Raw genomic sequence first — 11,446 nt, 5'->3', positions numbered from 1 at the left:
AAAGCCCACCACTGGAGCAGTCAACTGGGAAGCCAAATGCATAATTAAATATTTAAGGCATATTTCTTTTCAGTCCTCCCATGAATATATCAATATTCTTATTTAATAGCCCAGCAATTTTACTAATTTTATACATTTGTATTTTTTAATAATTGTTGCAATCTCTCTCTACTTCCACTCATATTGTTTTATAAGCAGTAACGAAAGTTTGGGATTGAGTATTCATACCTACATTTCCACCTCTGAAATATTGCTGTGGAACATGGCATCAACATCTAGTTATTATTGTTTTTATACGTCTCTCTTTTAAGAAAGGGGCTGTTAAACTTTATAATTCTGCAAAAATAATAAAACAATATAACCAGAATTATACATAATTTATCAATTAAATGAGGTATTTTGATCAAGGAGCAATAGAATATGTGCTTTACAAATGACTTTTGGAGAAATTATGCTTTAAGCAGGATGTAATCCAACAGGATTACATGTCTGGTTCATACCTCATCATTAAAGCAAAAGTTCAATTGGCAGAAGATATGATCAGAAATTTTCTAGTGCCAGGAATTACTTTGGCTAAAGAGCAGGGGTGGGAAGGAGGCAACCATGTGTCATTATTTTCATTGCTTCCCGACTGACTGATTTAATGAGCAAATATGTTTGTGAGATTCCAGTGGAGTCACTATGCTAGTATACAGCAATGAATGCAGAAATAGTGTCTGAAAATCTGTGAAACTATTAAACTAACTGTGAAACTATTTCATACACTTATATTGGGTACACACCCATATAGCAACTTTGGGGGTCTTAGTATTACATGGAATTCTTAATCATGATATCTCTCAAGTAGTGTCAGAATTGCAACAACTTCATAGTGAGATCTTTGTGCAGCTGCCTTAAATATCCTGAGATTGCAATATTTATTTATACAATGATTAAGTCTTTAACCTTAGTCTTATTCCATCAATCCAGGCAACATTAAATGAATTAATATAGAAAGAGTTCCTCTTCCAAGTAAATTTTGTCCAGGATAGTGATTTCCTAAGCTTTCATATATATTTGTATTCTTTGGATACAAATACCCTCATATACCCTCCTGCTTTCATCTTTATAATTCAAAGTTTCTCTGTTGCTCTTACTTTTAGTCTCAGTTTTTGATTATAATTTCTAGTCTACTAGTCTTGCAAACAATTTCTACAAGCTTAGCCTACATGTGAAATTAACATGTAATAATATTTTAGCATTTTCTAGAGACCAGACGGTAGATGATCTCCCATAGATGACAAAAAGAGTGTAGACACAAAGGAACTATACAGATTCATCCTAGACCAGGTCAGCTTTTTGTGGTTTTACCAATGAAAGTCTTTTAAGAAAGTTTCTGATCTATAAAAAGTCCCAGATCATGAACCACCAGTATTGAAAACTTCTATTTTGGCTTCATTAAATTAAGGCAGTTATGTTCTAAAGCTAGTTTGAAAGCTGAGGAAAAAAGGATGAAAAGAAATGGATAAGAGTCTTTATATAAGGCTACCATAAAGGAAACTAAAGAAAAAGTCCCTCTGATTTGCATGTATCTATGTGTATTTGAGGTTTTTTTTTAAACAAAAGTATACTCTGACAGACAAAAAATATTCAGAAAATCTTATTAGTATTTTTCCCTCTAGTTATGCAATGTAACATAGAATTCTGTGACCATTTCATAATTCAGGAATTGAGAATGAAATACCTTTCCTATTGTCTGTCTGTCTACATACACACACACACACCCCTACCTTTATCCAAATTTAGCTGGAAATTTTATGCTGCCAGGGGAACTTGAAAGTTGGAAGTTGAAATCCACACATCTTAAAGTTGCAAAGGATGAAAAACACTTTGCAACTTAATAGAACCTTATAGGAAATGGAAAAAGATTGAGACATTAAGATAGGTAGAGGCAACTGGTAATCATGGCACCTATGCTTTTGAGGTTTTTGACTTTAGAAGTATTCAGTGTCATCGATTTTTTTTTCTGAATACAAATAGAGCTTGTTGTTAATAGATGCTCTAGGCATAGTTTGTAATATAGTTTTGATGGTGACAATTACTCAAATAGCTGGCTTCTGGGATATGAGGTATTATTTCAGCTTTCTTACATCTCTCTCTGTTTCTCTTTTTTTAATTTCAGAAGTCCTGCAATCTTTTTCTGCTTCCCTTATCCTTTGTGACCTCTCAGCAGTCTTGCCAATTGAAAATGAAATAGACATATTATTCTTTTGAAATAGTGTTTTTTTTTTTCTTATATGGCAGCGTTCAGTCTGCATGTTTTTTTTCTTAAATACAACATTTTAAAAAGGCATCTTTAAACATGAGAATTTAGGACAACCTTAGGGCATCTACTCTGAGTATTAGCAGTAATAGCCTGCCTGTAAAGATTATTGAAAAAAATAATCTATAATTTACTTATTAATAAGATTTACAGCCTATTGCAATCATATAAATACACACTTGCAGCTCACAAACCAGAGGAATAACATAATAAATAAGAAGAATAATACAATACTTAACATTAGAAGAGTGGAGGTTCCGGATCCCGTTGCAACCGGTACACTGCAATGGGCTGGGCAGTCACCATGCGTACGCGCGCAGCACGCACATGGGTACCCACTGCCCACGACGCTCCAGCTGCTCGGTGGAGCATTATGCAGGCACTGTACTCTCTGTGCACGTGCGCAAATGTCCCGGTCAGCTCAGATAGAGGTAAGGCGAGCAGGCGGGCCCTACCAGGGCATACCAGTTGTAACCCACCACTGTATTAGAACTATACCTGGTGTCAACACCTTTTGGATCAACTTACTTTTCTGTTCTTTTTGAATGAATTATGGTACAGCATTTTCATTTGGTTTTCACACACACATCCAGGGGTGGGTTTTGGCCAGTGGTGGGATTCTGCCAGTTCGCACCCATTCAGGAGAAACGGTTGTTAACTTTCTAAGCAGTTGGGAGAACCGGTTGTTGGAAGAAATCTTCCTTTGTTTTCTTCCACTCTAGAGGGCTAATCCTAGAAGGAAGACAGGAAAGAAACATTCTGGTGTCATTTCTAGTTTAATCTTTATTGCCCTGCTTACAGAAACTGCCTCTTCGTTTATCCCTTATTACATTGCCGGTTCCAGCAACCCAGGCTGACAAACCATTACTGGTTCGGCTAAACTGGTCTGAAACAGTAGGAACCCGCCACTGACACAGTCACAGACACATACAGAAACATCCTTCTGGAAACAGGGACAATTACATGTTTCTTCCTCATGATCAAAATTGTCAGTAACATTGTGGACTGAAAAAAGCATCAACTCAGGTATTTACAGCGTTATTAATTAATGATAAGTCTGCAGCATGTTCCTTAATTGATGGAAATGACCTTGTCTGAATTAGGATTAAGGCCTGGATAGTCTTATTGAATGAGCATCTATTTAGAGATGGTTTGTCTTGTTGGCAACTTTTTCCTTGAAAGGAGTGCAATACACTATTTGTACTGAATGTGGAAAACAATATTAAAAAGTATTCATGGTGAAGGTTCACAATCAAAAGCTGGTAAGCAATGATTCAGAGACCAAATTAGTGGGCTAGCAAAATACTGTGGATATAATTTATTTGGTCTTCAGTAGGCATTTAATAAAATAGACCACGACTTAGTGCTTGATAAGAAAAGAAAAAGTGGGTTAGATAGCATCACCACTAGATGGATTCGTAACTGGCTGACCAACTGCACTCAACATGTAGTCCTTAATGTAACTGCATCTTCATGGAGAAAAATATGCAGTGAAATAGCCAAAGGCTCTGTCATAGGCCCAGTACTGTTTAATATGCTCATCAATGATTTAGACCAGTGTTTCTCAAACTTGGCGACTTTAAGTCCTGTGGACTTCAACTCCCAGAATTCCCCAGCCAGCTATGCTGGCTGGGGGATTCTGGGAGTTGAAGTCCACAGGACTTAAAGTCGCCAAGTTTGAGAAACACTGATTTAGACTAAGGGATAGAAGATCATCTTTTCAAATTTGCAGATGACACCAAGCTGGCAGGATTGAGCAAAACTCCTGGCTCAACATACAGAAGGATAAAAAATAAAAAAATTGGGGGGAAATTCTGTCATGTCTCATATCACATACAACAATTCTGTAATGCAAATATTATCAGGAAAAACTGCTTAAACTGAAAGAACCTGAATAAGAGAAGTCTTAGTAACGACTTGATAGGAATCAGTAATTATCACACTGAAAAATAGTTTCCTTGGCTCTCACTTCAATGTCATTGTAGACAACAATGGATAGCTTATAGCTGTCACACTTGTTGAATAAATTAAAAACTAATTTTATAGCTTTAAAGCCTATTAAAGTATTAATACCTAATAAAAGAGAAATAAAAGAATCTGCTCCTAGTGACAAGAAATTTGTTTTATGGCTATGCAGCATTTTTGGTAGCAATAGAATGATAATTGAGGAAAAAACCCTTTGCTTCTTTCTCTTAAACCTTTTTACCATACATTATTTTAGTCTCCTTATCTATATTATTGGCTTGTTCACTCCTCAGAGTAAAAAGAAAATGCTGGCAAATCAGTCACCAGAGAGAAACATTTTTAGAAATGTTAGTTTCTCCTTTAGGTCTTGATACTTTTCCAGTTTCTCTTACCCTTCTTCCTGATGTTGTCCTAGTGTTTTTGGCATTGTTATATCACTATTACTGTTTTCTTTGCCTGCTACCAAAATGTCTGGTTGATTGGCCAGTACCCACCTGTCTGTCTTGATCTGGAAGTTCCACATAATTTTACTTTTCTTATGCTCTACAACCTTTTGTTGTATCTCCCATCTAGACGTAGGAGGGCCTAATCCATATATTGTACAGATGTTCCTGTACACAATGCCAGCTACTTGGTTGTGCCATTCAGTGTATGCTGTTTCTGCGTGCATCTTACACCCTGCCACTATGCTGTCTCTGAGGCCTCTCTGCATAGCCTGTACCTTGGATCCTGTTTAGTGTGGTAGACGGGTGAGATTCAGCCAGTTCGGACTGGTTCTGATGAACCGATTGTTATGATTTTGCGCAGTTCGTAGAACTGGTAAAATTGACCACCATCTAGCCCCGCTTTGCCCACTTCCCCCTGTCCTATATATTATCTTCCCTTCTCCATGCAGTCCAGACCGTCCAGCTAATCTCCATGCCTCACCTGTTGTGCTCACCAAAGATAAGCATGCCGCCTGCTCTCCCTTCACCTCAGGTTGGGGCTCAGGGACATGCCATTTCCCCAGCTCTAGCCTTGCCCTGGAGCCTCTGCCTGCTCACTGCCTGCCTTGGCTAGGTTGGGGAACATGCCATTCTTCGGCTCCGGCCTTGCTCTGGGCCTTTGCACACATGACCTCCCCCCTCTGGCCTCAAACTACCGGATGGTTCTTCTTACCTAAAGTGCTGCAGCAGAGATCTTGCAGCCATCCCTTGCTGAGGCTCGGTCACCCGCGGAGATGCTCCATGTAGTCTCCAGGTCAGCAGCTGCTTCTCTCCACTGCTGTTCTTGCTGGGAGAAAGAGCACCTCTTGTAAATTTAGCAGCTGTGAGCTGCCACTTTCCTCTAAGTCTCATCCAGAAAGCATGCAGTACAGAGAAGCTGCATTCAAGCCGAGAGAAGCATCTGTGACCTGGAGATCAGAGATGGAGTGGAGCAGGCCCCAAAAGGCTGCTTGGTCACCCTCACCATGTGGCGGAAGCCACAAATGCACAGAAGCTGTGTATGCATGCATGCACACATGCTCACATTTTTGGTGAACCGGTTATTAAATGGTTTGAATCCCACCACTGGTGGTAGAACCCATTTCTATGGATCAAGTGCTTTGTGATTATTCTTGTGCTGCTATAATCAGTGCCTCAGTGCTGTTTTTTAGTTGAGGCCTTTCCCAACACTGGTAGGATTTGTCTGTCACCACAGCTTTCTGTTGATGATACATTCCATGCAGGGTCTCATCCTGGCATGGAACTTCCTCTGTTTGATCTTCCTCCCACATCTGCTGCTACCTCAGGCTTTCTCTCAGCAACTCATCTTTGGATGCCATCTTACTGATATACTTCTGGATGCTCCGGGCTTCATCCATGGCAGGTTTATTTGACGTTCACCAGATCTTAATCGCCCTCTTTCTTCCTGGTGTACATTCCTGTCTGATCATTTAGTACAGGGGTGTCAAACTCAAGGCTTGGGGACTGGATCTGGCCCACAGGGTGCTTAGATTTGGCCCATGAGACCAACCTGGAAACAGCTAAGGACCTGCCTGTGGTGTGTCTGCCAGCACAAATAGATCTTGGGAGGGCCTGCTTTTGCCTACGACAGCCTCCTGCAGCCCTCTGCCAGTGAAAACGAAGCTCAAGAGGGCCACGTGTGCCCCCCCCCCACTCCATTTTTGCTGGCAGAGGGCTGCAGGATGCCGCTGTGGCTGAAAATGGACATTGATGTGGCCATGCCACCCTGGCCAGCCCCTCAGCCCCTGAGGTCAAACACAACCCTGATGTGGCCCTCAATGAAATTCAGTTTGTCACACCTGCTTTAGTGGATTTTGGATGCTGTTATCTTCTTTGCTTCCTCATCATGGCTACAATGTTTACACACACAAACACATCCCCACCTCTCTCTCTCTATGTGTGTGTTTGTTTGTGTGTATGTGTTTCTGTATATACATATGAACAACCGAACTATTAGTTTTCTTTTGGACCTCACAATGTTCTCACATTGCCCACAATTGAGTTTAGTTTTTGCTAAATGTGTTCTCTGATGTAGACATTGTGATTTATAAAACATTGTTTATGGCTTAGTCTAGTCAATTGTAGTTCATCCAATAAGTCATTATATTTGAATACATGAGTACATTTTTGTCTTTTTCTTGTCGTATTTCTATAATATATATTTACTAGTAGAGAATCTGAATCTTATTTCTTATGTATCATAATTTACAATTGTTTTTTGTTAAGTCTGTTTTTAATTAACTTTAGCAACAGCTATTCTGCATTTTTTCCTATGCAGTTAAAAGAATATGTGTGTAGATGTCTGTGTATGTTGCAAATAAACATCAGAAATAATGTCCACTGCCAGTAAACTAATGCAATATGTATATATCTATTACATCTTCCTGTGTGAACTTTATACATTATTCAGTGTTCAGTCAGGCTAACATAATTATGGCTTCAATAAATGGTATTAATTTGTTACCGCACTTCAGCACCTATCTGAAACTAAGTTAGTTAAAGATACTTGTTTCCTTTCAAGCCACTTAATACGTTTTGGCATAAGTATTTCTACTATAATTAAAAGGCCCTGGGGTCTGTGTAAAAAAGGTCAGTACTATTTAGCAAGTGGATATATTATTAGAATTATTTTTCTGCTTGATAGTAAAGAGGATTATACTTTGTTTTATCAGTTAATGGTTTTTTACAATTTGGAATTATGTTCTTAAACATTTTGTAACTTATAATAATTAAAAAAACCACAAGCTTTTCTTCTATACTTTTCTGTATTTTCATCCTAGAATTCTCATCACCCAGTCTGATATAAATATCAGACATATTCATTGCAGTGGTGGGATTCAAAATTTTTTACTACCTGTTCTGTGGAATGGCTTGGTGGATTTGGCATGGCTTGGTGAGCATAGCAGGGAAAGGATACTGTAAAATCTCCATTCCCTCCCCACTCCAGGGGAAGGATACTGCAAAATCCTCATTCCCTCCCAATCAGCTGGGACTCAGAAGGCAGAGAATAGATGGGGCCAGGGCCAGTCAATACAATAATATAATACAATAGTAAAGGTGAAAGGGACCTTGGAGTTCTTCTAATCCAACCCCTAGGAAACCCTATACCGTTTCAGACAAATAGCTACCCAACATCTTCTTAAAGACTTCTAGTGTTGGGGCATTCACAACTTCTGGAGGAAAGCTGTTCCACTGATTAATTGTTCTAACTGTCAGGAAATTTCTCCTCAATTCTAAGTTGCTTCTCTCCTTGATTCGTTTCCACCCATTGCTTCTTCTTCTACCCTCAGGTGTTTTGGAGAATAGTTTGACTCCCTCTTCTTTGTGGCAACCCCTGAGATATTGGAACACTGTTATCATGTACCAGTCAGAGGTTGGTATTTACCGTTTCTCTGAACTATTCCAAATTTCCATTACCAGTTCTCTAGAACTGGTCAGAACCTACTGAATGCCACCTCTGATTCATTGCAATTCCATTTGAATTACATTTGTTTTCCGGGCTCATTCTGATATACAACATACCAAGCAGCAGCTTTCTGGGAACATTTCAGTTATTGCTATGATAACTAAATTTTCAGGATCACTTGTCGTTCCAGAAGTTCTGGATGAGGTTAGGGCTACCAGATTTGATTTGTAAGAATTGTGGCACCATTAAATGGCAGTAAGGAGATGCAGAAAACAGTAACTGGCCATCTAGAAAATGTAGATATGGTTCCTAGAACACTCCCCCCCCACAAATTGCTAAAGCTTGAAGATTTTAAAGAGACAACAATGGACAATGTTGTTGATTTATTTTTAAATCAATGAGATGTTAGCATGTCGTTTTGAAACAGAAGGAAATCAAAGCTGCAATGATTGCCTGGCTCCTAATGACTGCAGAGAAAACTATATAAAAATTATTGGAATGCATTTTGTTTAGAAAAAAAAAGACCTTTACATTGCTCTTAGAAAAGGAATACAATAAAATCTGCAGATATATGTGTATCACAACTATATTTAAAGTATTTGCATATATATCACCTACTTCGCATATTGAATTGATTTAGAATGACCTTAAATAAGTACCTTCCAAATGTGCTGAAACTCTTCAGTTTCCCCCAGACAACATAACCAATAGGCTTAATTGGAAGTGAGGGAGTATGCAGTTTCATATATCTTGAAGCTTCTAATATACATTTATGAGTGAGATGAATGGCCTCTAAATATGATGTATAAATAAAATAAGATAAATTGTATGTTTGTGTGTATGGTTGTAATTTATTTGTAACTGCTTAACTGTCATTATAATAATACCATGAAAACTCTTGACTCTAGAATAGAGAAACAAAACCATATCATTAATCTTCTCTCCATTTCTATGAAGTTTTAGAATGAAAAGTAATTGTTGCGTATATTCAAGTTCTATTCATATGTTAAGCAGCAAGACATTACTTTAAATCTTGTATCATGATAAAAACTCCTTCAACTACAATTGTATAGATCCTCTTTTTGAACAATAAATTCTGTTCTGACCCCATCTATAGACTGGCACCGGTCTGCGGCATGCCAGCAACTGGTCCACGCAAAGAAGTGAAGCCCTATCCACGGGATGCAGGCAACATGCAAACTCCCACACCCCTCCAGTCTGCAAAAAAGCCTTTATGCATGGAACCAGTCCCTAGTGCCCAAAAGGTTGGGGCCACTAGTCTATGGAGATTCTCAGTCATCCAGGTCATGGTTTCCCCAATGGTGTTTTTTCAAGAGGCAACTAAACTTTCTTGTTTTTCTTTGAAGATATTCTGCTTCTTATCCAAATAGTGAAACGTCTTCAAAGAAAAGCAAGAAAGTCCAGTTGCCTCTTGAAAAAGCATCTTTGGAACATTCTGTTCTGATTGTTAGCCTACGGAGCTGCGCAGCATATTCTCATCCCAGCTTTTTCTTCTTGCACTTCAAGGTTATAGTTTTAGTTCAATGTGAGTGTGTCTGCATGTGTGCGCGCGCGCACACACACACACACACACACTTATAACAGTATCCTGTAAACTCTTTTACAACTACAGTTCAGTTCAACTTCTGTTGTTTTCATAACATGGGCCACTAAATAATAGGCTTGAAAGGCAAAAAGACCTTGACTATTTTACCAATTTAAGAAGCTTGAAAATTCCCATGCTATATATCCATCATTGTGAATTTACAGTAGTTACACTGGATTTTCAGACATGTTTCCTTGCAGGTATAGATCATATCCAGCTAGCTTTGCTTCACAGACTTTATGCTGTAAAAAAAGAAAAAAAAACCTGATGACTGTATGCTTTGGTTGATATAGTTTAGCACCTGGAATGGGGTATGCTGGTGTTTAAATTTTGCTCCTTACGAGAGATCCTATCTAAAGTTCTCTATGTCTGTTCTTTGAATTAAGGAAAGCTCATTTCAGTGTTAAATGAAAGAGCAAGCAGAGGAAAGTCTAATCCTCATTGTCTCACAACAAAAAGCAAACGATTTTAATCCCTCCTAATCTCCACTATAAATTGAAAGCTAAATCATCGGACATTTATTTTTCAAATTATATTCAGATTTAGATGTGACATGTTACTTAGCTTTATCACATATGGATCACTGCCCATAAGAAAATACTTTTCCATGCCTTTTAGACACAGGATGAGCCCGTTTTAAATCCTCACTGCAGTATGATTTTAAGTAGTTGCAATTTCAGCATAACCTTCCTTGGGACTAAAGGAATGTCTTACAAAAGCATAAAGTTGATTAGTTACTATCCCTGTCTTGCTGCATAGCTCTTTGTAGCTCATTTTGGGAAGTGGCTGATAAGCAATTGTCTGGGTGTTGCCTTCTTGTGCGCCTTCCCTGAAGTGTTCTACTCCCTGTGTGCCTTTATCAACTCACAGAGAACCACTTGCACATCTCCACAGATCCATCCTGATCTGTCCCACCTTCAATATCTTCTCTGACTCACACAGTATCTCTCGTGTGTGCCATGCACTCTTCCTGACCTATACCATCCCTTAATGTGTCTTACCTGACTTACGTGACACCTGTTCTGCATCGCCACAACCTGTGATCCTCCTGCCTGCCACCCCCAATCTATGCAGCATTTCTTCAGCCACCCTCACCTTTCCCAATCTGCCCTACCTCCTTATACGTCATCTTTGATATGTGTGGTAGCTCTTACCCCCAGGTTCTCTTTTGACCCATACCATTCCCCATACACCCTCCAGTTCAGCCCGGTTCGGCCAAACTGGTAATGGCGACAGTGGGAGGCTCTGCCTACCCGCCCTGACGCTTCTGTGCATGCGCAGAAGCATCACGCACACAAGAGAGAATGTGTCTGCGCACAAGCAAACCAGTAGTAAAACTGATACAAACCCACCCCTGCCTACCTGACTTGTACCGCATCTCCTCACAGACACTAACTCCCCACATACCATTCCTGACCTGCAACTTTGTATAACCCTCCCCACCTGGCAGCAGCTGGCCTTAGCCTTGCAAGCTCATGCTGGCTTTCCCATGGACTTCCCCCTGCCAGATTTCCACAAGAAAAATAAATGGGAAATTTCAGGAAATTGAGGGAGGGAGGGAGGGAGGGAGGGAGGGAGGGAGGGAGGGAGGGAGAAAGATTTCTGGTCCTTCCAACTTCCCCAAAGACAACTCAATGGGGAAGCTGGCAGAAAGTCAGAAGTCATTTCTGCTCCCACTGCTT

Source organism: Natrix helvetica (assembly GCF_964273705.1).
Source record: "Natrix helvetica genome assembly, chromosome: 2".
Lineage (NCBI taxonomy): Eukaryota > Metazoa > Chordata > Lepidosauria > Squamata > Natricidae > Natrix > Natrix helvetica.
The sequence above is the reverse complement of the archived record's forward strand: the minus strand, read 5'-3'. Positions refer to the sequence as shown.